Source organism: Hypanus sabinus, chromosome 1 (genome assembly GCF_030144855.1).
Source record: "Hypanus sabinus isolate sHypSab1 chromosome 1, sHypSab1.hap1, whole genome shotgun sequence".
Lineage (NCBI taxonomy): Eukaryota > Metazoa > Chordata > Chondrichthyes > Myliobatiformes > Dasyatidae > Hypanus > Hypanus sabinus.
Window position 1 is genome coordinate 74,099,701 of NC_082706.1, and position 26,148 is coordinate 74,125,848.

Genomic DNA, 26,148 nt, shown 5'->3' on the forward strand with positions numbered 1-26,148 from the left:
AAGTGAATATGCCTGGAAAAAGTCCAGGCATTTTCAGTTCAGCTCAGTTCAGTTCAATCTAGTACCATGTCACTCATCATCAGTAGGCTGCCCTGATCAAAATTGCTTAAAATAGCATAAAAGGAAGGAGTGACCAGAAACCAGAAACACATCATGATGTGAACTAGAGTCCAAACAGACTGTGCCGATTAAAACTTGCTCAAGACCCACGACTCCAGCACCATCCTTCACATCATCCAGGGGAAGAGCGATCATTTGAACACAAGGACCTTCCTCTGGGAGTGTCGAGTGAGAGGGAGAGACTGTTACGTGCAGCCACCCTCCTCCAGACACACCTTCGCCTTCCACTCTCACCTGGATGATTAAAACTTCCTCAATGCTTTAAATGGTGAGATCAGTGAGAAATGGAGTCAGTCATGGGCTTGTGCACAGCCTCTAGGCTACTTGGCCATGAGGACGCACACTTCGCTCAAAACCACTTAGAAACAGTAAAGTGTCAGATCACGCAATCGGGCCAAAAACACTCCATCAAGATGTAGATCACAGGCTTCAACAGCAGCAGAATCACATTTAAAAGAAAGGAAAAGACATAAAATGAGTGAAAGAAGTAGTTTCATGGCCCTTGTTGACTGGTGCCATCTTCTTCCAAAATAACTTATTTTGGCAATTCATTCCTTTTCCTATGAAAGCTAATATATCTTAATGCTTGTAGATGCCCCTCTTGGGTTAATGTAACCATCACATTTAATGGCTAATGTGTGTGAGTCACAACCCAATATGCACTCACCAATGTATAAAGAGTGAACAGCTGCAGTCCTGTCCACACCTTGCAGAACTACTATGTTGTTTGATATCAGATGCAGTCTGCAAGTGTTCTGCTTACATCCACTCTCACAAGGCTTTACTATTCTTGTACCTATACCTCGTTCCATATAATCACTTTTAATGTCAGAAGATGCTGGGCTGCATGGAGCCATTTTTAATCGGGGGACTTGTAAATTGTTAGCTTTTCAGACGATGCATGTAATTCTATTTCTCATTGGACAGTAGCTCTGCATTTTCAGATATCTCTTTTATAGGTTGTTTTCTGGGTTGTAAATGTTGGCAGGGAGCTTACTGAGGGCTGTTTTGGGCCCATTATCTAAGGTATGGAGAGTGTCTAGGGGATGCTCATAAGAATTATTCTGGGAATGAAAGGGTTAATGTATGAGGAACATTTGTTGGCTCTGGGCCTCTACTCACTGGAATTTCAAAGAATAAGTGGAGAGGGTCTCATTAAAACTTATCTACTATTGAAAGGCTGCGATGGAGTGGACATGGAGATGGAGAGAGGGTTTCATATAATGGGGGACTTTAACACTGGAGGGCATAGCCTCAGAATACAAGGATGTCCCTTTAGAACAGACGTAGGAATTTCTTTAGTCAGAGGGTGCTGAACCTGTGGAATTCAATGCCACAGATGGCTGTGGAGGCCAAGTCATTTGAAGTGGAGGTTGGTAGGTTTTTGATTAGTAAGAGCATCAGAGGTCAGGGGGAGAAGGCAGGAGAACAGGGTCGAAAGGGATGAAATGATGAAATGGCAAAGTCAATGGGTCAAATAACCTAATTTTCCTCCTATATCCATTGGTCTTACGGTCCTAATGCCGACTATCTTGCAGAGGGATGCTTGTTCCTTTAAGAAAAACTAGGCAAAATAATATTGATGGTCAGAAATGGCCAGTTCTGATGCAAAACGTAGACAACTCATGTCTTCCTTTTTTCATATTAGTGTTGGCTAATTCTGCTGCTTTTTTAAATTATTATGGCTCAGTTTTTTTCTTTTATTTTTGTACAGTTTGTCCTGCTAGACATGTCCTCCTGCCTTATCAACAGCAACACATTACACAAATAAAGAAGCTGAAACTTAAGTTAACTTTTCTTTAACTGTCACAATGGGGTCTCAGCACATCAAGGATATTTATTTTGTTTCCTCCCCATCCTTCTGAAACTAAGTTGTTTCTCAATTCCCTCTCTTTCCCAGGTCCAGGACCTGAAATGATAAACAATTCTCTTCCAGTAGTTGCTGGATGCCTAACTGAGTTCTTCCAGCAACTCCTCTCCCCTCCCCCCCCAAGATTTCCAGTATTTGTAGTTTAGTTTTCTTCTTTAACTGGCTGGTTCGCTATAATATACGCCCTCTAGTGGAGTATCCAGCAGGCTGCAATAGCACTGAACAGACAAACACAAAGTTGGTGGTGTGCTCCCTGCAGTCTAAACAAGGCAATCATGACCTCTGTGTTAATTTTCATTGTTTTTTTAAAATATAGCTAACACGGAATTTATAACTTATAGTCTAAATTCCAAGGTCAAGAGGATACCAGTCAATGGAAGGTATATTTAATTTTGCTGAACACTCCTCAAAAGGAGAGAATGTGCTTTAATTTCCTCTTAGGTTTCAAGGTAAGCTTAATAAAGAAGTAGAAAAAATGAATGTTAACTTGCCATTGCTCTTACTTATTGAGTGACTAGAATATTTGTAACCTTGTGTAAAGAGAGGCTGACATTAATCCAGCCGCGAGCAATCTGCGAAATTTGATTTATCATTTTATAGTACAATGCATTTTTACATTCCAAACTGTTGTATAAGACTAGCCATTCAACAGTTTTATCATCTGCCTGGTGAAAGAGATGTCAGATTTAATTGTTTAGATTTTTGGTTTGCCCTTCAGCAAGCAGGTGCTTTTTAAAAAATCCTGGTTGTGGTTTAATCCAATTCCCCCGTCACTGATTGCAGCTTGGTAGGCTCCAGAATGAGACAGCCACATTACTGAGCATGTCTGATGCAGAGCTGAGAGGTGATGCAGTTGGAGAAGTGGTGAATGTCAAGGCCTTGGGCAAGTTGTGAAATGAGAGATGTGTGCATCAGTATTGCGAGTAAGTAGCTGCGAATATCGATATATGATTGGAAAGCAGCAGCGACGTGGTTGCTGCCTCCCATTGTAGATAATGCACTGGGTTAATCTATAATTGATATGTGAGTGATGGTTAATAATTCTGTGGCAAATGATATTAAGAGCTCAAGTAAAAGCAGTGACATGGGTCAGGCAGGAAAAATTGGAGATCTGGGACTCAGCGGTGCAGTAGAATGTAATGGATGGTGAATTAGTTCTGTTTCAGGTAAACGGAGGCACTGCTGCAGTGCCGCTCCAGAAGGTGTGTAAACGGCTGTAGATGAGAATTAATACTAAGTGATTGGAATTGACGGTTTTAATTAGATTACTGTCATTGACTGAAATACACAGATAGAGCACATCGCAAAGCTTCTGGATGAAGTGCAAATTCTGTCACCATGCACCGACAGTAATTTCTTGGGGACCTGTTCAATGAAGTATACATTGTACAGAAATTAACTCTGAGCACCCATAACAGAATTTTTTTACAGGATTTATTTAATTATTAGATGAAGGTTATAATTGAAACAAAATGACTTCCAATATTTTAGCATTGCAACATGATATTAAATCTTAACCATTAAGATATAAAAAAATCAGTCTTCCAGACTGCATCCAAATATTAAAATTTTATAAAAGCATTGAAGCTGTTTATTAAATTAAAATCAGTACTTGTAGTTTTCTCCTCAAATTTGCAAAAAAGAACAGGTTGATCACACGGCTATTTTTAAAGGATTGTGGTGTTGTAAAGAATTTTCAATACTGCCAGTAGTAAGATAACCAATGAAAGTGCTATTTTAAAATTGAAAGTCTTAGATATGCTGAAAGGTTGTCAATGAAGTTTCAGCTGATCTTACTGACTGATATTTTCTTCCCATTTAGTTCCTGAAAGGTGGGAGCTCTGCCTCAGCAGCATTCTTTGGCTGCTGGTAAAACTCCTGTGACTTGCTAAAGTGGCCATAATAGATACCTAGGGTATGAATGCCGTCAAATCATTGAGTGGCGCGGATGAAACATTTCATTGTTCAACTACACTTTTCATGAGTGCTTCTGGCATGAAGGATTATAGGATAACAATCAGCAGATGGTTATTCTTCTGTCTTGCTGACTGAATGTTTAATAGTATCACAATTTAAAAAAAAATTAAAATGTGAACAAATATTTAAGTTGTGCGAGTCGTAACGGAGTAACGTCATGTCAGCAAGTTCTCAATTGCAAGCAATGTTACATAGTTTTGTGAAACTACTGAAAATGTAGGGCTTAGGGCACACATTTAATTTTCAATGTGTTCTATACATTTTAATGTACTTAAATTTGAACATGGAGTGCTTCTTTTATCGGGTGAACTTGTTGTTGAAGTATTTGTAGGTTCTGTTGTCTAAATAGTGAAGTGTAAAAATGTAAATATGCAAAGCACCTGGTTAAGCAGGATTTATAATTATAATGATGACAATATGGACAGAACTGCCAGACTTTGCTTCATTATTTAGAAGTACAATCAACACAGAATCAGTGATTAGACAGACACTGGTTTTGATTTAAGGGGAAAAAAACTGTTATAGTTTGACTAGAAACAGCTGAGTTTTTAGTGTCAATCTATTTCATAGTTATTGGAGAACATCTCCCCAGTCTAGCTTGGAAAAAAAAAATCAACAGGTAGATGTTTTAAAATTGCAACTCATTTTTAAGTTTTGTATGCTATTTCAACAGCTGTCTTTAACCCTGTATGCAGTGTACATTTTCAGTATAAAAATTAAAATGTGAACTTTAGTCTTTGCTTTCCACTTCAGCTTTGGGATCTGGGAACTTCTCAATGTGGTTGGCTTAGCAACAAGCTTCATTTACATTTTTCTGGTCATCTTTTAGATAGAACCCTGTTCCTTATCTACTCAAAATGACATCCAGGCCAATGGTTCTTTGAATTTCTAATTTTATTTACTTGTACAAAGAACTTTTTGGAGGATAGCTATGACCAATTATGTTCAAATAATTACCAGTGTGCTTATAACCGATTCACATTTCTTGCTGAAATGATTTTGTATTGGATAATTTTTACTAACACTTCTATGAACAGTCTTGTCAGTACTCAGCGTTAAAACTAGGGATTAAATTAACAAGAGCTGAGGAGACTGCCTGATTTATTTATTTATTTAAAATTATTTCTCTCATATATGGGCATGGCTTTTCACCTTTTTCAAAATTATTTGGCAGTATTAATTTTGCATCTCATGAATTTATAATGCAACAAGTTAATGTGATGTTTTTGAGTAAAGCGAGTTTGAAGCCAGTTAAATATATTATCAAGAAACTACTGAACATTTTGGTTTCCTTTTTAGACCTGACCCAGTTAATTAATTTTAAGTCATGGCAAAGTTGATATTGACATAGCAGTTGCCTAAGCTCAGGTTTAAGGTATGTGGTGACATTGAGTAAATGGAGCTTTAGTCTGCCTCCAACATGCACTGTATTTGGAATAGGAATGATGTGCATTTCTGTTGAATGACAGAAGATTGAAAATATCCAGTGAAATTTTTACTTGAGAAGAAAGCTCTTGTGTTCATACTGGTCAAAACCTGACTTTAAATTAACACAACTTCCCATCCATCAGTTAGTAAACTTAGGGCTCTTCAAGAGGCCAATCAGGTATTTGTTAAATCTGGTGAGATTTTCCGCAGTGATTCCTTCAAGAAGAAAGGCTGGACATGCTTCCACTTCAGGAAAGAGATTGTGCGTGCGCACAAAACGTGGACTAAACTGCAAATGAATAGATGTCCCAGCAGAAAACATGGAAGAAACAAGACATTGTTCTTCAATAAAAACCTGCTTCAATGTGAGAGGTCTGTGCTGTTTGTAAACACTGGATATGAAAAACTGTATGCAAATAAACACTGTGTGTGTATGTTGTTAGCCATCTGATCATACTGTTTGCACGTTGGTGTGTGTGTGTGTGCTGGAGGAACCAGTCTCATTCTATAGAAGGGTGCTGGCCGTGGCCTGCAGAATGCATGGAGGTCTTGCATCACGCAAAAGGATTTCTGATCTAGTGCATCATTGCTTTTTGAAATGGCTGTTGTTTATATTAAAAGCGTAATTGTATTGTAGAATATTCCTATTCACACTTTTTTAACCATGCACAATAATATACATTTTACACAAGTGCATTACTGAACCATATGTATATTATGTGGTGTAAATCTAATGCACGGATATCATAGAACATGGAACAATACAGCACATGAACAGGCCCTTCAGCCCACAAACTAATCCCTCCTACCTACAAAAGGTCCATATCCCTCCATTTCCCTCGTGTTCATATGCCTATCTAAATGTTTCTTAAAAGCCTCTATTGTATTTGCCTCTACCACCACCCCAGCCATTGTAATCCAGGAATCCACCATTATGAGTTTTAAAAAAAACTTACTCCTCACACCCCCTTTGAATCTACCCCCTTTCACCTTCAATGCATGTCCTCTGGTATTAGACATTACAACCTTGGGTGAAAAATATTACATCTTCCTATAAATGCAATTTTAAAAAAATCCTCATTTGATTGCTTGAGAAAGGAAAGAGTAATGATTAGGGGAAAAATAGTGGCTGGAAGCTCTATACTGTGAATGTAGGGTCTTTAGTAATGAGACTTGAAGATTTATGCCAAAAGTGTCTGCATAGTTCTTGGTGAGAAAGGGAGTCTTCAGCTGCAGGAAGGTTTTGAAGGACAGAACACACATGACAAATGGAATTCAATCAAGAATTGTGAGGGGATATGTTTGGGAAGAATGTGAAGAGAAGTAGAGAATTAAGGGGATCCGGGACTAGATGTCCACAAATTACTGCGAGGAGCAGAATTGGTGTTAATGGCATATGGGGAAAGTTGGCTTGATTGGTGTGACCTACCACAGAGGAACAAACAAGTATTAGTTTTTTCTTTCAGTAAAAAAGAAAATCCCTCCTTCCTCTATTCCCCACTCTGATCATTTACCTTTTCTTGCTTGCCTATTACTTCACCCTGGGCCGCTGCCTCCTACCCTTTTTCCTATGGTCCACTCTCTTCTCCTGTTAGATTCCTCCTTTTCCAGCCCTTGACCTTTCTCACCCACTTGGCTTCACCTTTTAGCTCGCCTCCTTTCCTGCCCCCTCACCTTTTTATTTTCCATTGATGCTGCTGAGTTCCTCCAGCATTTTCGGTGTGTTGCTTTTGATTTCCAGCATTTGCAGATTTTCTTGTGTTAACAACTAAGCTGTGTTTCATTAATGAAGACACAAAGGAAGCCACAGGTTGAAAGCTGTGTACAGTTCACCAAAGTAACAAAAGACTCTGAAGGCATTGGAAAGGAAGTAGGGCTGACTTGAGAATTATAGTGATAAGGGAAGATGGTCTCTGCTGCAATTATTTTGTTTGCAGGAATGGAGATATGAGTTTTAATTGGTGTGTGTACACAGGAAAAGAACACATGCTTAAAAAAAAATAAGTCATCAATTTTTTGGAATTGAGATTGGACTTGATCTCAATCAAGCGAAGTTCATCTATTCTGAACCTTCAAGCACCCAGCAGGAACTGTGACTTCTGAAATTCCAGTTGTTAAATCTAGAAATCTGATTCTAGATTTGAAGTTCTGTGATGTGATTCTGGAAATTTCCCCCCAAATGTGCACAATGCACAGTTTGCAACTGGGGTGCAATTCTTACTGCATTTTCCCAGTATGTGGCAATACTTGTGCACTCAGTCACCAGTCATTTGTCATCACTAACCCTGTTTTCTATGAAGCTCTCACTTAACGAGTCGGTGCTCAAATTGTCTTCACTGAGATCTGTGACTTCATGTGACCTCAAAATGCAACCTCAGCGATGTGCTGAACTCTGGATCACTCTTGGGTTCCTAGTTTAGGGTTCATTCCAATCTCCTGCTGAATCTGCCACATTGCAGTTTGCTTCTCACCACTGTACACACATGTACTCCACAAGCACATTCCGTGGTCACAAAGCAGAGACTTCCTTCCCTTTACCTCCTTCCTTCCCTCAGCGGAGCAGTGTGCATCCAGGCCCTCATGAAGATGTGACTGGGAACCTCCTGGCAGGAGTGCATTTGAGGTTTTCCTTGCCTCACCCATGCATAAGGAAATTGCCTCTTGTGGGTTCTTCACCACCCTTTCTGGGATCCTCTGATCCCTGTTAGAAGTGTTAGAATTAATCTTGGAAACCCAAAATGACTGCTGAATGGACTGTGCAATGAAGATTTTGCTTCAAATGCAAACAACATTATGGTGACTCACGATTCTATTTTGAAATGAATGCAATGGGACTAAGGAGCAAGAGACAAGATGTTCTCTGAAATACAGTAATCCTAACGATGTCACGACTCTGACTTTTCTTTTTGAATGAACTGCTCAATACAACTCACTTCCAAATAGTTGTAGGGGTTGGAGTTGAGAGTGTACAAGCCCACCCCAAGGTAGCTAATCAGGTTAGCTCTGCACTACTTCTGGCCAATAAGAAATTAAATGGATAATATTCCACCTAAAACATAACAAAGCTTCAACTTGTATTGCTCCAAAAATCCTCATTTGTTTATGAGGAGCTTTAGTCACAAATCCACAATTTCATTATTCACATCTAGTAAGGGGGATGGCCTAGTAAGGGTGATCACACGAAGGGAGTTATGTTGACTGTAGTAACCATGGAGGGGCACTTCTGTAGTCTGCCACAGCCATAACCATGGTTGTTCTTAACTGCCTCCTGCTCGTGTTGGAAGAACTGCTCACAGAATGACAGAGCAGATTCATCAGTCCAAAAGCACAGAGAAAGTGATTGCACTGCACAATAACACCATGGAAACGTAAGAAATAGCATCATGTTTTTCAGCCTCACAAAAGCCTTTGACTTCATTCATTAGAATAGACCATGGAGCACTTTTTCAGCACATTTTGCACCCTATAGAAATTCATCTCCATTTTGCTCTGTGTCATTAATCTACCTGATAGGTTCACAACAGAACTAATCTCAGTGAAGACTGGTGCAAAACAAGTTGTCATTACTCCAAAGTATTTCTCGGTCTTTCTCGCCTTAGGGTTGCCCTTCACCTCTAACAAATTCTCGTAGAAATGGTGCTAATTTTCACAACTGACAGCAATCTGTTTGAGTTGTGACAACCACCCTTCAGAAACTGAAGTTGTCTGAACCTCAGTAATCCAAGCTGCATTATGAAGGTGATGCTTGTGTTTGCTCATGCTAGGTCACAGAAGCACGAGAATAGATCGCATACTCAACATCCATGGGACCAAGGTCCTCCTACAGCCTGGCCTTGTTACATCACACCACTCTCCAACCAGTAAAGGTACACAGCAAGTCCCAGGAAAGCTGCTTATGCTGCCTTGGGAGCCACCCCTTAGCTTGGGCAGATATCAGTGATGAAAGTTACCTCTGTCTTCAAGGTGCTAGCAGAGTCTTTGGTCATTGGAGGAAAAAGTATTTGAGGACTGGAGCTTTTTACTGGTCACAAAACTCCATGGCCTAGTGTGCAGCTGTCCTTGTGTGATTCTGAAACCAGCAGAAAGCTCATCACTGTTGTTTCCACAAAGTTCTCCACATTCTCTGAAAGGATACATGAATTGTCATGAGTGACCTCTCCCAGCATTGAATCCTGATTTAGACCCAGTCAGTGATATTGGGCAGGCCATGTCATTCTTGTCTGATGCTACCACATTCTTGACACACTTCCTATGTCAGAATTTGAAGCATATTGCCAGGAAGACTGGAAAAGATTCAAGGGTAACACAAAATTCTGGAGGAACTCAGCAGGGTTGATAGCATCTGAGTTGAAGTTTCAGCCTAAGACTTTCCATCAGGACTAGATTGTATTTCCCACATTGGCTTATTGGCTCCCACTTTGGAGCTCTCAAAAATGGAGAGAAAATACGTTATTCTCCCTTTCAAGGGTTTGTCTAAAGAGAATCTGCCTCTGAAGTTTGTCTCCATTAACATACCATACAAATAAAACCATAGTTGGTGACCAGTGGAGTGTCGCAAGGATCTGTCCTAGGATCCCTGCTCTTTTTTTAAAAATTTTTTTTTATTAGTTTTTCAAAACATTTTACAAATTAAAAACCCCAAATCCCAATGAGGAACATTAAAACAGTGCAAAATTAAGCATACAATAACAATATGCTACAAAGGAAGAGAATTTGGCAAAAAAAAAGCATCTGAATTAAAGACAAATAAGCTTAGTGTCCTCCCCAAGCCCCACAACACAAGAAAAAACAACAGCTACTCCAGACCAACCACAACACAATATAGAGAGTATAAGTCAGGACAGCCAAGCTCCCAGACTGTGAATACACTTAGCAACAGAGGATAATAAGGCCTTCTACCAGAAAAAAAAGGAGCTGAAAGCAAGGGACCGAAAAGAAAAAAAAACCCTAGTCAAGAGAAAGATTATGAAAGTACTCAATAAAAGGTCCCCAGACCTTATGGAACTTTAGATCCGAATTGAGAACTGAATAATGAATTTTTTCGAGGTCCAAACAGGCCATGATGTCATTAAGCCATTGAGCATGAGTGGGCGGGGCAACATCTCTCCATCTGAGGAGGATCAAGCGTCTAGCCAGGAGAGAGGCAAAGGATAATATTCGGCATTTGGTCAGACCCAGACATAAATCTGTCTCGCCCCAAAAACCGAACAGAGCAATTAAGGGGTTTGGTTCTAGGTGCTGATTCAGAATACACAATAACGTAGTGAAGACATCTTTCCAGAATTTCTCCAAGCTAGGACAGAACCAGTACATATGGATGAGAGAGGCCACCCCCCTCTTTCATTTATCACAGAGCGGACTAACGCCAGGGTAGAATCGAGATAGTTTATATTTAGACATATGGGCTCTATGAACAATCTTAAACTGTAAAAGGCAGTGGCGAGCACAAAGAGAGGTTGAGTTAACCGATTTGAGAACTGAATCCCAGCTCTCCTCAGATAAGGAGATATTTAAATCCTGCTCCCAGGCCATTTTGATTTTATCCACGGGGGCCCGTCGTAAGGCCGCTAGTTTATCTCGGATGATTGATATTAAGCCGGACCCCTGCTCTTTGCGATTTAAATTTTTTTTAAAAATATAAATGACCTGGATGAAGAGGCAGAAGGATGGGTGAGTAAGTTTGTGGATGACAGGAAGATTGGAGGAGTTGTGGATGGAGCTGTAGATTGTCGAAGGTTACGAGAGGATATAGACAGGATGTAGAGTTGGGCAGAAAAGTGGCAGATGGGAGTTCAATCCAGATAAGTGTGAGGTGATGCATTTTGGAAGGACAAACCAGAAGGCTGAGTACAGGGCTAATGGTTGGTTACTTAAGAGTGTGGATGAACAAAGGGACCTTAGGGTTCAAATCCATACGTCCCTCAAGGTCACTGCACAGGTTGATAGGATAGTTAAGGCCTATGGGATGCTAGGCTTCATTAATAGGGAGATTGAGTTCAAGGGTAGAGAGGTCATGTTGCAACTCTACAAATCTCTGGTGCGACCACACTTAGAGTATTGTGTTCAGTTCTGGCCACCTCATTATAGGAAAGATGTGGAAGCTATGGAGAGGGTGCAGAAGAGGTTTACCAGGATGTTGCCTGGATTGGAAAACAAGTCTTGTGTGGCAAGGTTAGCAGAGCTGGGACTTTTCTCTTTGGAGCGTAGAAGGAGGAGGGGGACTTGATAATGGTCTACAAGATTATGAGAGGCATAGATAGGGTGGCTAGCCAATACCTGTTTCCCAGGGCATGAATAGCAAACACCAGAGGGCATATGTACAATGTTAAGGGAGGGAAGTTTAGGGGAGACATCAGGGCTAAGTTTTTTACACAGAGGGCTGTGAGTGCCTGGAATGACTTGCCAGGGATGGTGGTGGAGGCTAAAACATTAGGGGTATTTAACAGCCTCTTGGACAGGCACATGGATGAAAGACAAGTAAAGGGTTATTGGGTAGTGTGGGTTTAGTACTTTTTTAAAGGAATATATGGGTTGACACAACATCAAGGGCTGAAGGGTCTATACTGTGCTGTAGTGTTCTATTAATATTACACAGCTATCCTGCAGAGTAAGTCAAAAGCCTAAAAGTTTATTAACCAAAAATTTTAATAATCAGAAGTCGCATTAGAAGCTATATCATGAATAAAATGTTGGTGATTATTTTTCTGTTTGGGTCTCCTGATGATGACTTGTTATTTCAGTGTTAAACTTCGTTCAAATCCATCAGTCTACATGGGTTTAAAGCAGGGGTTCTCAAACTTCTTTATGCCATGGACAATACCATTAAGCATGGGGCCCAAGTGGGGAACCCCTGGTTTAAAGAATAACATTTTGCTCTAAATACACACAATTTTAATGAAAATAAATCCAATTGCTGGAGGGTTGGCAGCAACCGGGGAGGCAAAGGGACATTTTTGGGTTGAGATCCTGCTTCACCCTTGATGAACTCTCACTGCTCCCCTCTGATTTCTACTGCTTTCCTGCACTTTGACCAGTCTTCACCTGAAACGTTGACAATTCCTTTTCCCTGCAGGAAGTTCTTAAGTCCCACAATCTGCTGGAGGAACTCTGTGGCAGCTCAACCAGCTGACCTCCTCAGGTAGATTTATTAATAAATTTAATTCTGAAGTCTGGTTGATCCTCTAATTGTACCAAGAATATTCTGTGTTGTGAAATGGAAGCCAGTACCTCTGTTCAACTAAATCCAATGATACAACCCATCAATTAATTAATAATTTCCTTTAAAATGTGGTACCTGTTGGCTGCTGAATTTGCAGCACCATGGAAATGTTCCTTCTTTGTCACAAATGTATATTCCTTTCTCCTGAGCAGAATATATTTATACAACCAGTTGACATGATCATTTGAATTCTCAGGTCAATGAAGAATTTACTAAAACAAATGAAACCAAAGCCTCAAAATAGTCAGGCCTGTTATGAGAGGAAAATATAGAGGGGGAAGAGAGGGGAAAATTTGGAGTTTGGGAGTTTGGGCAATTCAAACATAAAACTGGCAATGTCAGAGTATTGGCAGCTTGACTGTTAATGACGCATCACAAGTTAAAAGATCTGGACATAGTACCTAGCAAATCGGGCAGCACCCATGCAGAGAAAAGCAAGAACATTGACATGAACATAATTAATTATGATTGACCTGGATGAAGGAATGTCACAAGAGGTGGATGAATGGGGGTAGCTGTACAGCAGGAGTTCCCAATCTGGGGTCCATGGACTTCCTTGTTTAAGAGTATCGATCCATGGCATGAAAAAGGTTGAGAACCCTGCCATAGAGGGGGAGAATGTTGTAACTGAGATGTGGAATGCAGCTGTCCTCAGTATCTTTTATTGTTAAAATTCATATTGACTGAAGAAAATCACAAGTTCTGAAACAAACTGGAGACTCTGGTGATCGAATTTGCTGAGTTCTGTTCTGAATCCAGTGTGCTAAAACAAAAGATGAAGTGCAGCTTAACAAACTTGTGTTGGACTTTGAACAGTTCAAATGGTGAAAGACTAAGAGGTCAGAGTGGGAGTACACTGACAGGCAGCTAGAATTTAAGGTCACTCTGGTAGGTAATTACACAATGATTTGGGTCATTGTCCTCTGTATAGCAAATAGTTTAAAGTGCAGTGCAAGTAGAGGTTGTAGCATAAGCTAAAACAAATTTTACTAATAAGAAGGAGAATAATTTCTCCAGGGAAGTGGCATGGGTGAAAATTGATTGATAACAAACTCTGTACAAAATCATTCAATGTCAGTTACTGCACTGTGATTGCCAGATGATTGATAGCAATTAGAGTAGAACTCCATGGCCGTGGTGGGAGAAACCCCACTTTCTGGGGAAAAAAAGAGGACATCTCAGTCCTGGAATGGAGTGAATCATCATGGGAATAGATGCAGTGGAGACTGTGGAACTGAGGGAAGACAGTAATGCCGTTGCAAGTGACATGGTGGGAAGAGGTGTAGTTAAGGTAACTAGGAGTCAGTAGGTATCTAAAAGATAATTTGTTTCCAGAGATAGAGACACAGATGTCAAGAACAGGGAGAGAGATGTCGGAGATGGACCAAGTGAATTTGTGGACAGAGCAGAAGTTGGTGAATTGATGAAAGCCATACTGGTGTAGGAGGCAGCACCAATATCGTCAACAATGTAGTGGAGAAAGAGTTGGGGATTGTTGCCAGTGTAGCTTTGGAACATGGATTGTTCTATGTAGCCAGCTAAAAAGGCAGGCATAGATTGGGACCATGTGAGTGTCCATATTTTCTCTAGAGAAAATGGAAACAACTGAAAGAAAAGTTGCAGTTCTGTCAAGTGGAGGAGGATGGTGGTGGTGGGGAACTGTTTGGGGTCCATTATCAAGAAAGGGGAGAGACTTGAGACCTTCCTGATGGGGGTGGAAGTGTATAGGGACTGAATGTCCATGGTGAAAATAAGGTGGTTGGGGCCAAGAGACTGGGTTTTTTTTGAAGTGATGGAGGTCATTTGAAGTGTCATGGATGTAGATGGGGAGGAACTGAATCAAGGGGAAGAATATAGAGCTGAGATAACAAGGACATGAATTTTTTTTTGACACTATCAACGGAAAATGTCTTTTTCATGTCAAGTGTAAAACACAAAATAAATAATTGATTGCATATGTATTCACCCCCTTCAAGTCAGTATTTAGTAGATGCATCTTTTGCAGCAATTACAGCCTCAAGTCTGTGTTGATAAGTCTCTAGCAGCTTTGCATATCTGGATACTGCAATTTTTCACCATTCTTCTTTACAAAACTGCTCAAGCTCTGTCAGATTGCATGGGAACCATGAGTGAACAGCCCTTTCCAAGTCTAGCTGCAAATTCTCAATTGGATTGAGGTCTGGACTCTGACTTGGCTACTCCAGGACAAGAACTTTGTTGCTTTTAAGCCATTCCTGTGTTTCAGAGTCTCCCACATGCCTTCTGACAAACTCAAGCCAAGATGTTGTGTGAATTTTTTTCAACAGTGGCCTTTCCTTTGCCAATCTCATATACAGCTGTGACTGGTGAAGCACCTGGGCAACAGTTTTATGCATAGTCTCTCCCAATGAAGCTTGTAACTCCTCCAAAGTTGTCATAGGTCTCTTGGTGACCTCCCTCACTGGTACCTATCTCACATGGTCACTCAGTTTTTGACAGCTGTGCCATATTCTTTCTTGTTTTTTTGATGATTGACTTAACTATACTCCAAGGGATATTCAGTGACTTGAATATTTTCTTGTATTCATCTCCTGACTTGTGCTCTTCAATAATCTTATTGTGTAGTTGCTTGGGAATGTTCTTTGGTTTGTTGGTGTAGCTTTTAAGACCATTTGGCCCATCAGGTTTGCTCTGCCATTCAATCATGGCTGGTCCCTTTTTATTCCTCCTCAACCCCAGTTCCCGGCCTTCTCTCTGTACCCTTAGATGCCATGTCCTATCAAGAACCTATCAATATCTGCCTCAAATGCACCCAATGACCTGGCCTTCACAGCTGTATGTAGCAACAAATAACACAAATTCATCACCCTTTGGCTAAAGAAATTGCTCCACATCTGATTTGAAAGGGCGCCCCTCTATCCTGAGTCTGTGCCCTCTTATCCTAGAATCTCCCACCATGGGAAACATCCTTTCCACATCTACTCTGTCTAGGCCTTTCAACATTCAAAAGGTTTCAGTGAGATTCCCCCCCCCCACCCCCCACCATCCTTCTGAATTTCAGTGAGTACCTTCCCAGAGCTATCAAACCTTCCTTTCATTCCTGGAATCATCCTTGTGAACCTCCTCTGGACCCTCTCCAATGCCAGCACATCTCTTCTATGATGAGGGGCCCAAAGCAGTTCACAGTACTCAAGGTGAGGCCTCAGTGCATCACAATAGAATTCTTGTATTCTAGACCACTTGAAAGGAATGCTAACATGGATTTGCCTTGCTCACCACCGACTCAACCTGCAAGTTAACCTTCATAGTGTTCTGCACAAGAACTCCTAAGTCTCTCTGCATCTCAGATTCCTCCCTGCTTAGAAAATAGTGCGCACATTTATTTCTACTACCAAAGTGCATGACTATGTATTTTCTGAAATTGTATTTCATTTGCCACTTCCTTGCTTATTCTCCTAATCTGTCTGTCCTTCTACATTCTACCTGTTTCCTCAACACTACTTGCCCCTCCACCAATCTTCGTATCATTTGCAAACTTGGCAACAAAGCCATCTATTCTATCATCTAAATCATTTATATACAGCATTAAAAGAAGTAGTCCTGACACCAACCCCTGCAGATTAGTCACTGGCAGCCAACCAGAAAAGGATCCTTTTATTCCCATTCGCTGTCTCCTATCAATCAGACAATGCTCTAACCAGGTTAGTAACTTTCCTGTAATACCATGGGCTCTTAACTTGCTAAGCAGTCTCATGTGTTGCACCTTCTGAAAGTCCAAATATACAACATACACTGCATCCCCTTTATCTATCTTACTTGTAATCTCCTCAAAGAATTCCAACAGGTTAGTCAGGCAGGATTTTCCCTGAAGGAAACCATGCTGACTTTGTCCTATCTTGTCCTGTGTCACCAAGTACTCCACCACCTCATCCTTAACAATTGACTCGAACATCTTCCCAACCACTGAGGTCAGGCTAACTGGTCTATATTTTCCTTTCTGCTGCCTTTCTCCTTAAAGATTTTCAATTTTCTAGTCCTCTGGCACCATGCCAGAGTCCAATGATTTTTGAAAGATCATTTCTAATGCCACCACAATCTCTCACGCTATTTCTTTCAGAACTCTAGGGTGCAGGTCATCAGGACCATTACCTGGAGACTCATACCTTCTGGTCCCCTGGGTCACAGACTGACAATTGCCTTGAGACACACGCTTTCCAGTTCCCTGGGACGCCATCTGACCACTGCCTTGAGGCACACACCGTCCAGTCTTGTGGATCACAGACTGACCACTGCCTTGAGGCACACACTGTCCAGTTTTGTGGATCACAGACTGACCATTGCCTTGAGATGTAGACTCTTCTGTCCCTTGAGATGCAGACTGATCATTGTCTTGAGACGCACACTGTCCAGTTCCCTAGGTCACAGACTGACCATTGTCTTGAGATGAAAACTGTTGAGTCCCGTGTCACTCAGGGGCCATTATCTAGAGACATAAACTGTCTAGTCTCCTGGGTCACTGACCACTACCTTGAGAAGCACACTGTCCTGTCCCCAGTGTCACAGACTGATCATTGCCTTGAGACACACACTGTCCAGTCCCCTGGGTCACAGACTGACCATTATCTTGAGATGCACGCTGTCCATCCCCTGGGTCACAGACTGACCATGACCTTGTGATCTATGCTGCCCTGATGGATGGATGATGAATGACATGTAGCAACTATTCAAGTCGTTGGCAAAGTCTCACTTAGAGAGTTTTGTGTGCAGTTGTAATTGCTAATCTCTAGGAAGGACGTGATTAAGCTGTAAAGAGTGTAGAGGAGATTGGCAAGTATGTTACTGTACGAGGCTTTTGGGTTTTGTGTTATATAGATAGACTGGGATGGTTTTCCCTGTACATAAAATAATCAGGGGTGTAGACGGGGGTCGATGGTCACATTCATTTTCCCTGGGTAGGGGAGCCTGAGAGCCGAGGGCAAACATTTAAAAGGGACTGAAAGTTTCTTCACGTGGAGGGTGATGGTTATAAATCTCATGCAGTCAGAGGAGGCTGCAAACACAAAGTTGAGAAGATTTGTGCTGGAGAAAGGATAGGAGTAGTCTATGAGGGAAGTTTGGGAAAGCTGCAGGGAAATGGGGCAAGCTCAAAGACCTTTAGAGCAGCATGAATTAGTTGGGCCGAAGGGCCTGTTGCTGCAATCTCTCAATCACAATGCTCACAGAGACTGTTGGTCAATGGTTAGACCACAAGATATAGGTGCAGAAGTAGGCTATTTGGCCCATCAAATCAGTTCCGCCATTCAATCATGGGCTTTTCCAATTCTTACAGTCATCCCCACCCCTGCCTTCTCCCCATACCCTTTGATGCCCTGGCTAATCAAGAACTTATCTATATCTGCCTTAAATACACTCAATGATTTGGCCTCCACAGCCACTCGTGGCAACAAATTCCACAGATTTACCACTCTCTGATTAAAGTAATTTCTCCGCATCTATTCTAAATGGACGTCCTTCAATCCTGAAGTTGTGCCTTCTTGTCCTAGACTCCCGTACCATGGGAATAACTTTGCCAGATCTAATCTGTTCAGGCCTTTTAACATCCGGAATGTTTATATGAGATCCCTCCTCATTCTCCTGAACTCCAGGGAATACAGCCCAAGAGCTGTGAGACGTTCCTCATACGGTAACCCTTTCATTCCTGGAATCATTCTCATGAATCTTCTCTGGACCCTCTCCAGTGTCAGGTATTCTTTCTAAAATAGGGAGCCCCAAAACTACACACAATACTGCAAATGTGGTCTCACAAGTGTCTTATAGAGTCTCAACATCACAACCCTGCTCTTACATTCTATACCTCTAGAAATGAGTGCCAACATTGCATTCGCCTTCTTCACCACTGACTCAACCTGGAGGTTAACCTTTAGGGTATCCTGCACAAGGACTCCCAAGTCCCTTTGCATTTAGAATTCTCTCACCATCTAAATAATGGTCTGCCCATTTATTTTTTCCACTGAAGTGCATGACCATACACTTTTCTACATTGTATTTCATTTGCCACTTCTTTACCCATTTCCCCTAAACTATCTAAGTCTCTCTGCAGGCTTTATGTTTCCTCAACACTACCCACTCCTCCACCTATCTTTGTATCATCGGCAAATTTAGCCACAAATCCATTAATCCCATAGTCCAATTCATTGACATACATCTTAAAAAGCAGCAGTCCCCACATCAACCCCTCTAGAACTCCACTGGTAACCTGCAGCCAGCCAGAATAGGATCTGTTTATTCCCATTCTCTATTTTTCTGTTGATCAGCTAATGCTCCACCATGCTAGTAACTTCCCTGTAATTCCATGGGTTCTTATCTTGCTAAGCAGCCACATGTGCGATACCTTGTCAAAGGCCTTCTGAACTTCTAAGTACACCACATTCACTGCATCTCCTTTGTTAACCCTGCTTATAATTTCCTCAAAAAATTGCAGCATTTCCCTTTCAGAAAATCATGCTGGCTTTGACCTACCTTATGTGCCTCCAGGTACTCCGTTATCTCATTTCTAACAATCGATTCCAACAACTTCCTAACCATTGATGTCAGGCTAACAGGCCTATAGTTTCCTTTCTGCTGCCTCACACCCTTCTTAAATAGCAGAGTAACATTTGCAATTTTCCAGTCATCTGGTACAATGCCAGACTATTGATCCTTGAAAGATTATTATTAATGCCTCTACAATCTCTCCATCTACTTCATTCAGAACCTGAGGGTGGATTCCATCAGGTCCAGGAGATTTATCTACCTTCAGACCATTAAGCTTCCTGAGCACCTTCTCAGTTTTAATTTTCACTGCACAAACTTCTCTTCCCTGACACTCTTGAATGTCCAGTATACTGCAGATGTCTTCCACTGTGAAGACTGATGCAAAACGTGCATTCAGTTCCTCTGCCATCTCTGCATCTCTCATTGCAGTATCTCCAGTATCATTTTCTATTGGTCCTATATCTACCCTCTATTACCCTTTATATACTGAAAAGCTTTTAGTATCTTCTTTAATAGTAATTGCCAGCTTCCTTTGATAATTCATCTTTTCCTTCCTAATGACCTTCTTAATTTCCTTCTGCAAGTTTTTAAATGCTTCCCAATCCTCTGTCTTGCCACTGACTTTGGTTTCCTTGTATGCCCTCTCTTTTGCTTTTACTTTGGCTCTGACTTCACTTGTCAGCCGTGGTAATGTCCTTCCATTCGAAAGTTTCTTCTTATTTGGAGTATATCTGTCTTGCATTTCCCTCATTTTTCACAGAAACTACAGCCATTGCTGCTCTGTTGTCCTTCCTGCTCGTGTCCCTTTCCAGTCAACTTTGGCCAGGTCCCCTCTCATGCCATTGTAATTTCCTTTTCTTCCACTGAAATACCGACATATTGGAATTTAGTTTCTCCTTCTCAAGTTTCAATGTGAACTTGATCATATTGTGATCACTGTTCCCTAAGGAAGGGTTCCTTAACCTTAAGCTCTTTTATCGCCTCCAGATCATTGCACACACCCAATCCACCACAGCTGATCCCCTAGTGGGCTCAACAACAAACTGTTCTAAAAGGCAACACGAGTGAATCTGCAGATGCTGGAAATAAATAAAAAACACAAAATGCTGGCAGAACTCAGCAGGCCAGATAGCATCTATGGGAGGAGGTAATAACGACGTTTTGGGCCGAAACCCTTCATCAGGAGTGAAGTAACATGGGATGGTCGAGGGGGGGATAAGAAGTGGGGAGAGGGATAAAGTAAAGAGCTAGGAAGTGATAGGCTGGAGGGAAATGGGCTGGGGGGGAAAGGTGGAGAATTATGAGAAATAAAAGAGAAAGAAAGGTAGGGCTGGGGGGAAATTATAGTGAGGGGGGAGAAAAGAGAAAGAGAACCAGACTAAAATAATAGATAGGGATGGGGGTAAGGGTGGGGGCAGGGGTATCAACGGAGGTCGGTGAGTTGAATTTTCATGCCGACAGGCAGGAGGCTACCTAGGCGTGTGACAAGGTATTGCTCCATTGACCTGCGTGTGGCCTCATCTTGGCGGTAGAGGAGGCCATGGACAGACATATCAGAGTGGGAGTGGTCTGTGGAATTGAAGTGTGTGGCCACAGGGAGATCCCGCCACTGCTGGAGTATTGAGCACTGGTGTTCGGCGAAATGGTCTCCCAGTCTGCAGCAGGTCTCCCCAATGTATAAATGGCCACATCGGGAGCACTGGATACAGTATATCACCCCAGATGACTCTTAGGTGAAGTGGTGCCTCACCTGAAAGGACTGTCTGGGGCCCTGAATGGTGGTGAGGGAAGAAGTATGGGGGCAGGTGTAGCACTTCTTCCATTTGCAGGAATGAGTGCCCGGAGGGAGGTCGGTGGGGAGGGATGGGGGCGGATGAATGGACAAGGGAGTCGCGTAGGGAGCGATCCCTGCGGAAAGCTGAGTGTGGGGGGAGGGGAAGATGTGGTTAGCCGAGAGTGGGGGACCCAGACAGTCCTTTCAGGTCTTTCTCTTTTATTTTCCATAATTCTCCACCTTCCCCCAAGCCCATTTCCCTCCAGCCTATCACTTCCTAGCTCTTTACTTTATCCCTCTCCCCACTTCTTATCCCCCCCTCGACCATCCCATGTTACTTCACTCCTGATGAAGGGTTTCGGTCCAAAACGTCGTTATTACCTCCTCCCATAGATGCTATCTGGCCTGCTGAGTTCTGCCAGCATTTTGTGTTTTTTGTTCTAAAAAGCCATCCCTTAGACATTCTACAAATTCTCTCTCTTGAGGTCCAGTACTGATCTGGTTTTTCAAATCCACTTTCATGTTAAAATCCTCAATGATTATTATGACATTACCCTTCTGACATGCTTTTTCTATCTCCTGCTGTAATTTGTAATCCACATCCCGACTGCTGCTTGGAGGCCTGTATACAACTGCCATTAGGGTCCTTTTACCTTTGCCATTTCTTTTTTTATACTTTATTTTTGCTCAGCATAACAAAACTTTAAATTTCCAGATACGTTTACATTTCTTCCCCTCACAGATATCAGAACACTTCCATCAAAATACAGACATCACCACAACATCCTACACAAAAGCCCTTATTAGTAAAGCAGACATCTACATACTGAAGAAACGGTTGCCATGTTTTATGAAAATTATTTGTTTTTGAGTGTAACATACATGTCAAAAAGTCCAAAGGAATGTATTCCGTGATTAATTTACGCCAACCAAAAAGTCCAGGCACCTTATCGGATATACAACATAGTAAAATGTTCTTCCTTGCACAAAAAGTCAGGATGTTAAAAAGTTTTTTTTTGATGTGCATTAATAGTATGACTGCCGGGTAAACCTAAGAGAAAAGACACTGATTCCAGCTAAAGCTCCATCTTCAGAATCTTTTCCATTTCACCCAAAATATCACTCCATAATGACTAAAGTTTGGGACAAATCCAAAAGCAGTGGGTAAAAGCTCCAGTATTTACTTTTAGAGCACATTGGAGAAACTCCTGTCTTAAATTTCAAGAGACGATCTATTACAAGCTGAAATTTTCTTCACATTATCATAGATGCCTTTCCATGTTTCAGCTGTAGTTTCTACTCCCAGCACTTCCTCCCAGACCCTTCCCAGCTGCTCAGTCTCTCCACAAGAACATTTTCTAAGGATGCTGTAGAAAGTACTAACGGAGACTTCATCCTTAGAACAAAACACCATCTTTTTCTATGCCAGAATTATAGAAATCAGTTAACAATGATGTTTTTTTCTGTATATAATTTCTTATCTGAAAGAAATAATAAAGATCCTTGTTGGATATGTTAAATTTCTGTACTATTTGACTAAAAGACATATTTGTTCCTTCATCAAACAAATCTCCTAGATGGAATCTAAAGTTTAAATCTAGAATCCATTATGAAAATCTGGACTGCCAGTTATTGGAATGAAGGCTGATATTTTTGCTGCGTTGCCGTCAATTTGTCCCACTGCCCTCCAAGCCCTGACTGTATTAATTGTTATTGGATTGTGACAATATTCCTTAACTAGTTTCATCTTATTGAGGGAAAACAAATTAATAAGGGGGCATTTTGCTTGTGAAGCTTCAATGTTTAGCCAAATTGAGGAGGGGTCCCTGCAAACCCAGTCAATCATATAAGATGAAATGGAAAAAAAATTGAAAAAATATCAAAAAATTGATATTTTTTGATGTCTGGAAAATCGAAACCCCCTAGACTACTGAGAAGCTGTAACCTAGACATTTTAATACACGGTCTTTTTTTGTTCCAGATGAAAGAAACAAACCAGCCATTTATTTTTTTTGTATTTGCTGGGTAAAAATGACTGGAATCATTCGTATTGGGTAGAGCAGACGAGGAAGAATGTTCATTTTGAGCAAGGATATTCGGCCAAGTCAAGAAATGGGAAGAGTGCTCCATTGCTCAAGATCCTGTTTGATTTTGTCAAATAACTGTGTAAAGTTAGTTTTGAACAATTGATCAAATGTAAGTATGATAAATATGCCTAAGTAAACAAAACCTGTCTGCGACCATTTAAAGGGGAAATCACCCTGAATGTCAAGTACCTGCTGCAGATTCCCCAGAAGCATAGCCTCTGATTTAGTAAAGTTGACTTTATAACCTGAAAAGGCACTAAATGAATTGATGCATTGTATAAGATGGTGCACTGATATAGCAGGGTTTGATAAGAAAATTAGAACATCATCCACATACAATGTAATTTTATGTGACTAGTCCTATGTCTGGAGCAGATACTTTGGGGTCTCGCCAAGTAGCCTCAGCCGATGGCTCGATCACTAGTGTGAAAAGTAGTGGTGATAAAGGGCAGCCCTGCCGGTTGCCCCTCAGAATACTAAAATTATCCTACCTAATACCATTAGTGAGAATTGCAGCCAAAGGGTCATTGTAAAGAACATTCATCCATAATAAGACCATTGCCCAAACCAAATTGTTCTAAAGTGAAAAAAGATACGGCCATTCGACACGATCAAAGGCCTTTTCTGCATCTAAGGAAACCACCTGTGCACTGCCTGTTGCTGACATGCCTGAATCACATTAAGTAATCTTCTGATATTGTTAAATGATCTACGGCCTTTCATAAAACCCGTTTGATCCTCCTTTATGATAAACGGTAACACAGTTTCTAATCGCAATGCTAAGGTTTTAGTTAAGATTTTAAAGTCAACATTTAACAATGAAATAGGCCTGTAGGAGGCACAATCTTCAGGGCTGTTTCCTTTCTTAAGATTTAGGGAGATATTAGCTTCTTTCAATGATGGTGGGAGGAGACCACAATTAAATGCATGATTGAACATGGTTAGCATAGGCTCTGATAATAAGCCTGTGAAATTTTTAAAGAATTCACTAGTGAGTCCATCAGGACCAGGGGCCTTCCCACTTTGGAGCTGTCTCACAGCTTCCTGTATCTCATGTATAGATAATAGAGCATTGAGGAGGGTCTCTTGTTGAGAAGGAATGCCTAGCAGATCTAAATTCCTGAAAAAGGACTTCATCCTAGATTGTCCATCATTACATTGTTCAGATTGATACAAATTAGAATAAAAATTCTTAAGCACAACATTAATCGTTTTAGAATTACTAGTGCAGGCTCCTGTCCCATCCCTAATTGAAGCAATAGTCTGAGAGGCATTTTTCTTTCTAGCTAAGTAAGCCAAATATCTGCTTGGTTTATCACCATGTTCAAACAATCGTTGTTTAGCAAATGTCAATTTTCTTTTGACTGTGTAAGTAAAGAGTTTAGTATACAGTGTGGGGCTGTGATATTCTGTAACTTGGCTGCGGAAGGCTTATTTAATATAATTCTTTTCAGCTGCTGCAAGTCTTGCTTCCACTAGGCACTGCTGTTCCACAGTTTGTCGCTTCTTACTAGCAGAGTAGGAGATAATTAATCCCCTTGCAAAGGCGTTAGCGGTTTCCCAGAGCATCACTGGGCTACTAGGTGATTTGGAATTAATAGATAGGAAAGTCTTGAATACAGAAATAGTCTATAAATTTATTATCTTGTAGAGTAAAAGGATTCAGCCTCCAATGTCTAGATCATGCTGAATTATCTTTGGGCTTAAGATTTAAATATACTGCTGCATGGTCAAAAACAGCAATATTTCCAATTGTGCAGGATGCAACTAAATCTAGGAGTGTTTTGGGGGTTAGAAAATCTACTCTGGTGTAACACTTATGTGGATTAGAAAAAGATGTGAGGTCTTTGTCTGAGGGATGTAACAACCTCCAGATATCCACAAGTCCTAGTTCTCCACACAAGCCCATGATTTGTTTGGACTGTGAGGAGAGCAATGGGGAACCACTAGGCACTCTGTCCATCACTGGATCCATGAGACAATTAAAATCCCCACCTACAATAATGTTTTGTATTGAAAAACTTGTAAGTTTGGAAAAAGCATCTGTTAGGAATTTGAGAGGATGAGCTGGGGGGTAGTAAACATTAAGAATACCATATTCCTTTCCACATATTGAAGCCTTAACAATCACATATCTCCCATACTTATCCTTAATGCAGTCTAGTAACTTAAAAGGTAAGTTCTTCCTAATTAAAATGGCCACCCCTCTACTCCTGGTATTAAAAGATTAAAAAATAGACTTGATCAAATCTACTCTGTTGCAGTTTTAGATGATCTTTATAATTTAAATGTGTCTCCTGCAATAAGGCTATATTCACCCTTTCCCCTTTCAGGTTTAATAGGAATTTCTTTCTCTTCATGGGTGAATCACTCCCCTTAATGTTCCAAGTGCAAAATTTTAATATATTACTGGTTATAACCCTTAGCAATCATAGGTTGGTGAGCCTCTGGTGATTTTCTTTGCATCATCTATGGGGACGGGAGAGGTTCCGGAGGATTGAAGGGTTGCGTTTGTTGTCCCTTTATTCAAGAAAGGAGTAGAGATAGCCCAGGAAATTATAGACCAGTGAGTCTTAACTCAGTGGTTGGGAAGTTGATGGAGAAGATCCTGAGAGGCAGGATTTATGTACATTTGGAGAGATATAATATGATTAGGAATAGTCAGCATGGCTTTGTCAAGGGCAGGTTGTGCCTTATGAGCCTAATTGAATTTTTTGAGGATGTGACTAAACACATTGATGAAGGAAGAGCAGTAGATGTAGTGTATATGGATTTCAACAAGGCATTTGATAAGGTACCCCATGCCAGGCTTATTGAGAAAGTAAGGAGGCATGGGATTCAAGGGGACATCGCCTTGTGGATCCAGAGCTGGCTTGCCTATAGAAGGTTGTAGATTGGTCATATTCTGCATGGAGATTGGTCACCAGTGGAGTGCCTCGGGGATCTGTTCTGGGACCCTTTGTGATTTTTATAAATGACTTGAATGAGGAAGTGGAGGGATGAATTAGTAAGTTTGCTGATGACAAAGGTTGGAGGTGTTGTGGATAGTGTGGAGGGCTGTCAGAGGTTACAGTGGGACATTGATAGGATGTAAAACTGGACTGAGAAGTGACAGATGGAGTTCAACCCAAATGAGTGTGAAGTGGTTCATTTTGGTAGG

General features: G+C 41.1%; 1 protein-coding gene across 2 annotated transcripts in view; it reads left to right on the forward strand.

The window, feature by feature from the left end:
- Positions 1 to 2,803: 2,803 nt before the first annotated feature.
- Positions 2,804 to 26,148, forward strand: part of LOC132394670 (oxidation resistance protein 1-like) — a 513,615-nt gene continuing 490,270 nt past the window's right edge. For both annotated transcript variants that reach the window (XM_059971040.1, XM_059971046.1), the window contains exon 1: positions 2,804 to 2,913. The gene's annotated coding sequence lies outside the window, so the exon portion shown is untranslated. The remainder of the gene's footprint in view (positions 2,914 to 26,148) is intronic.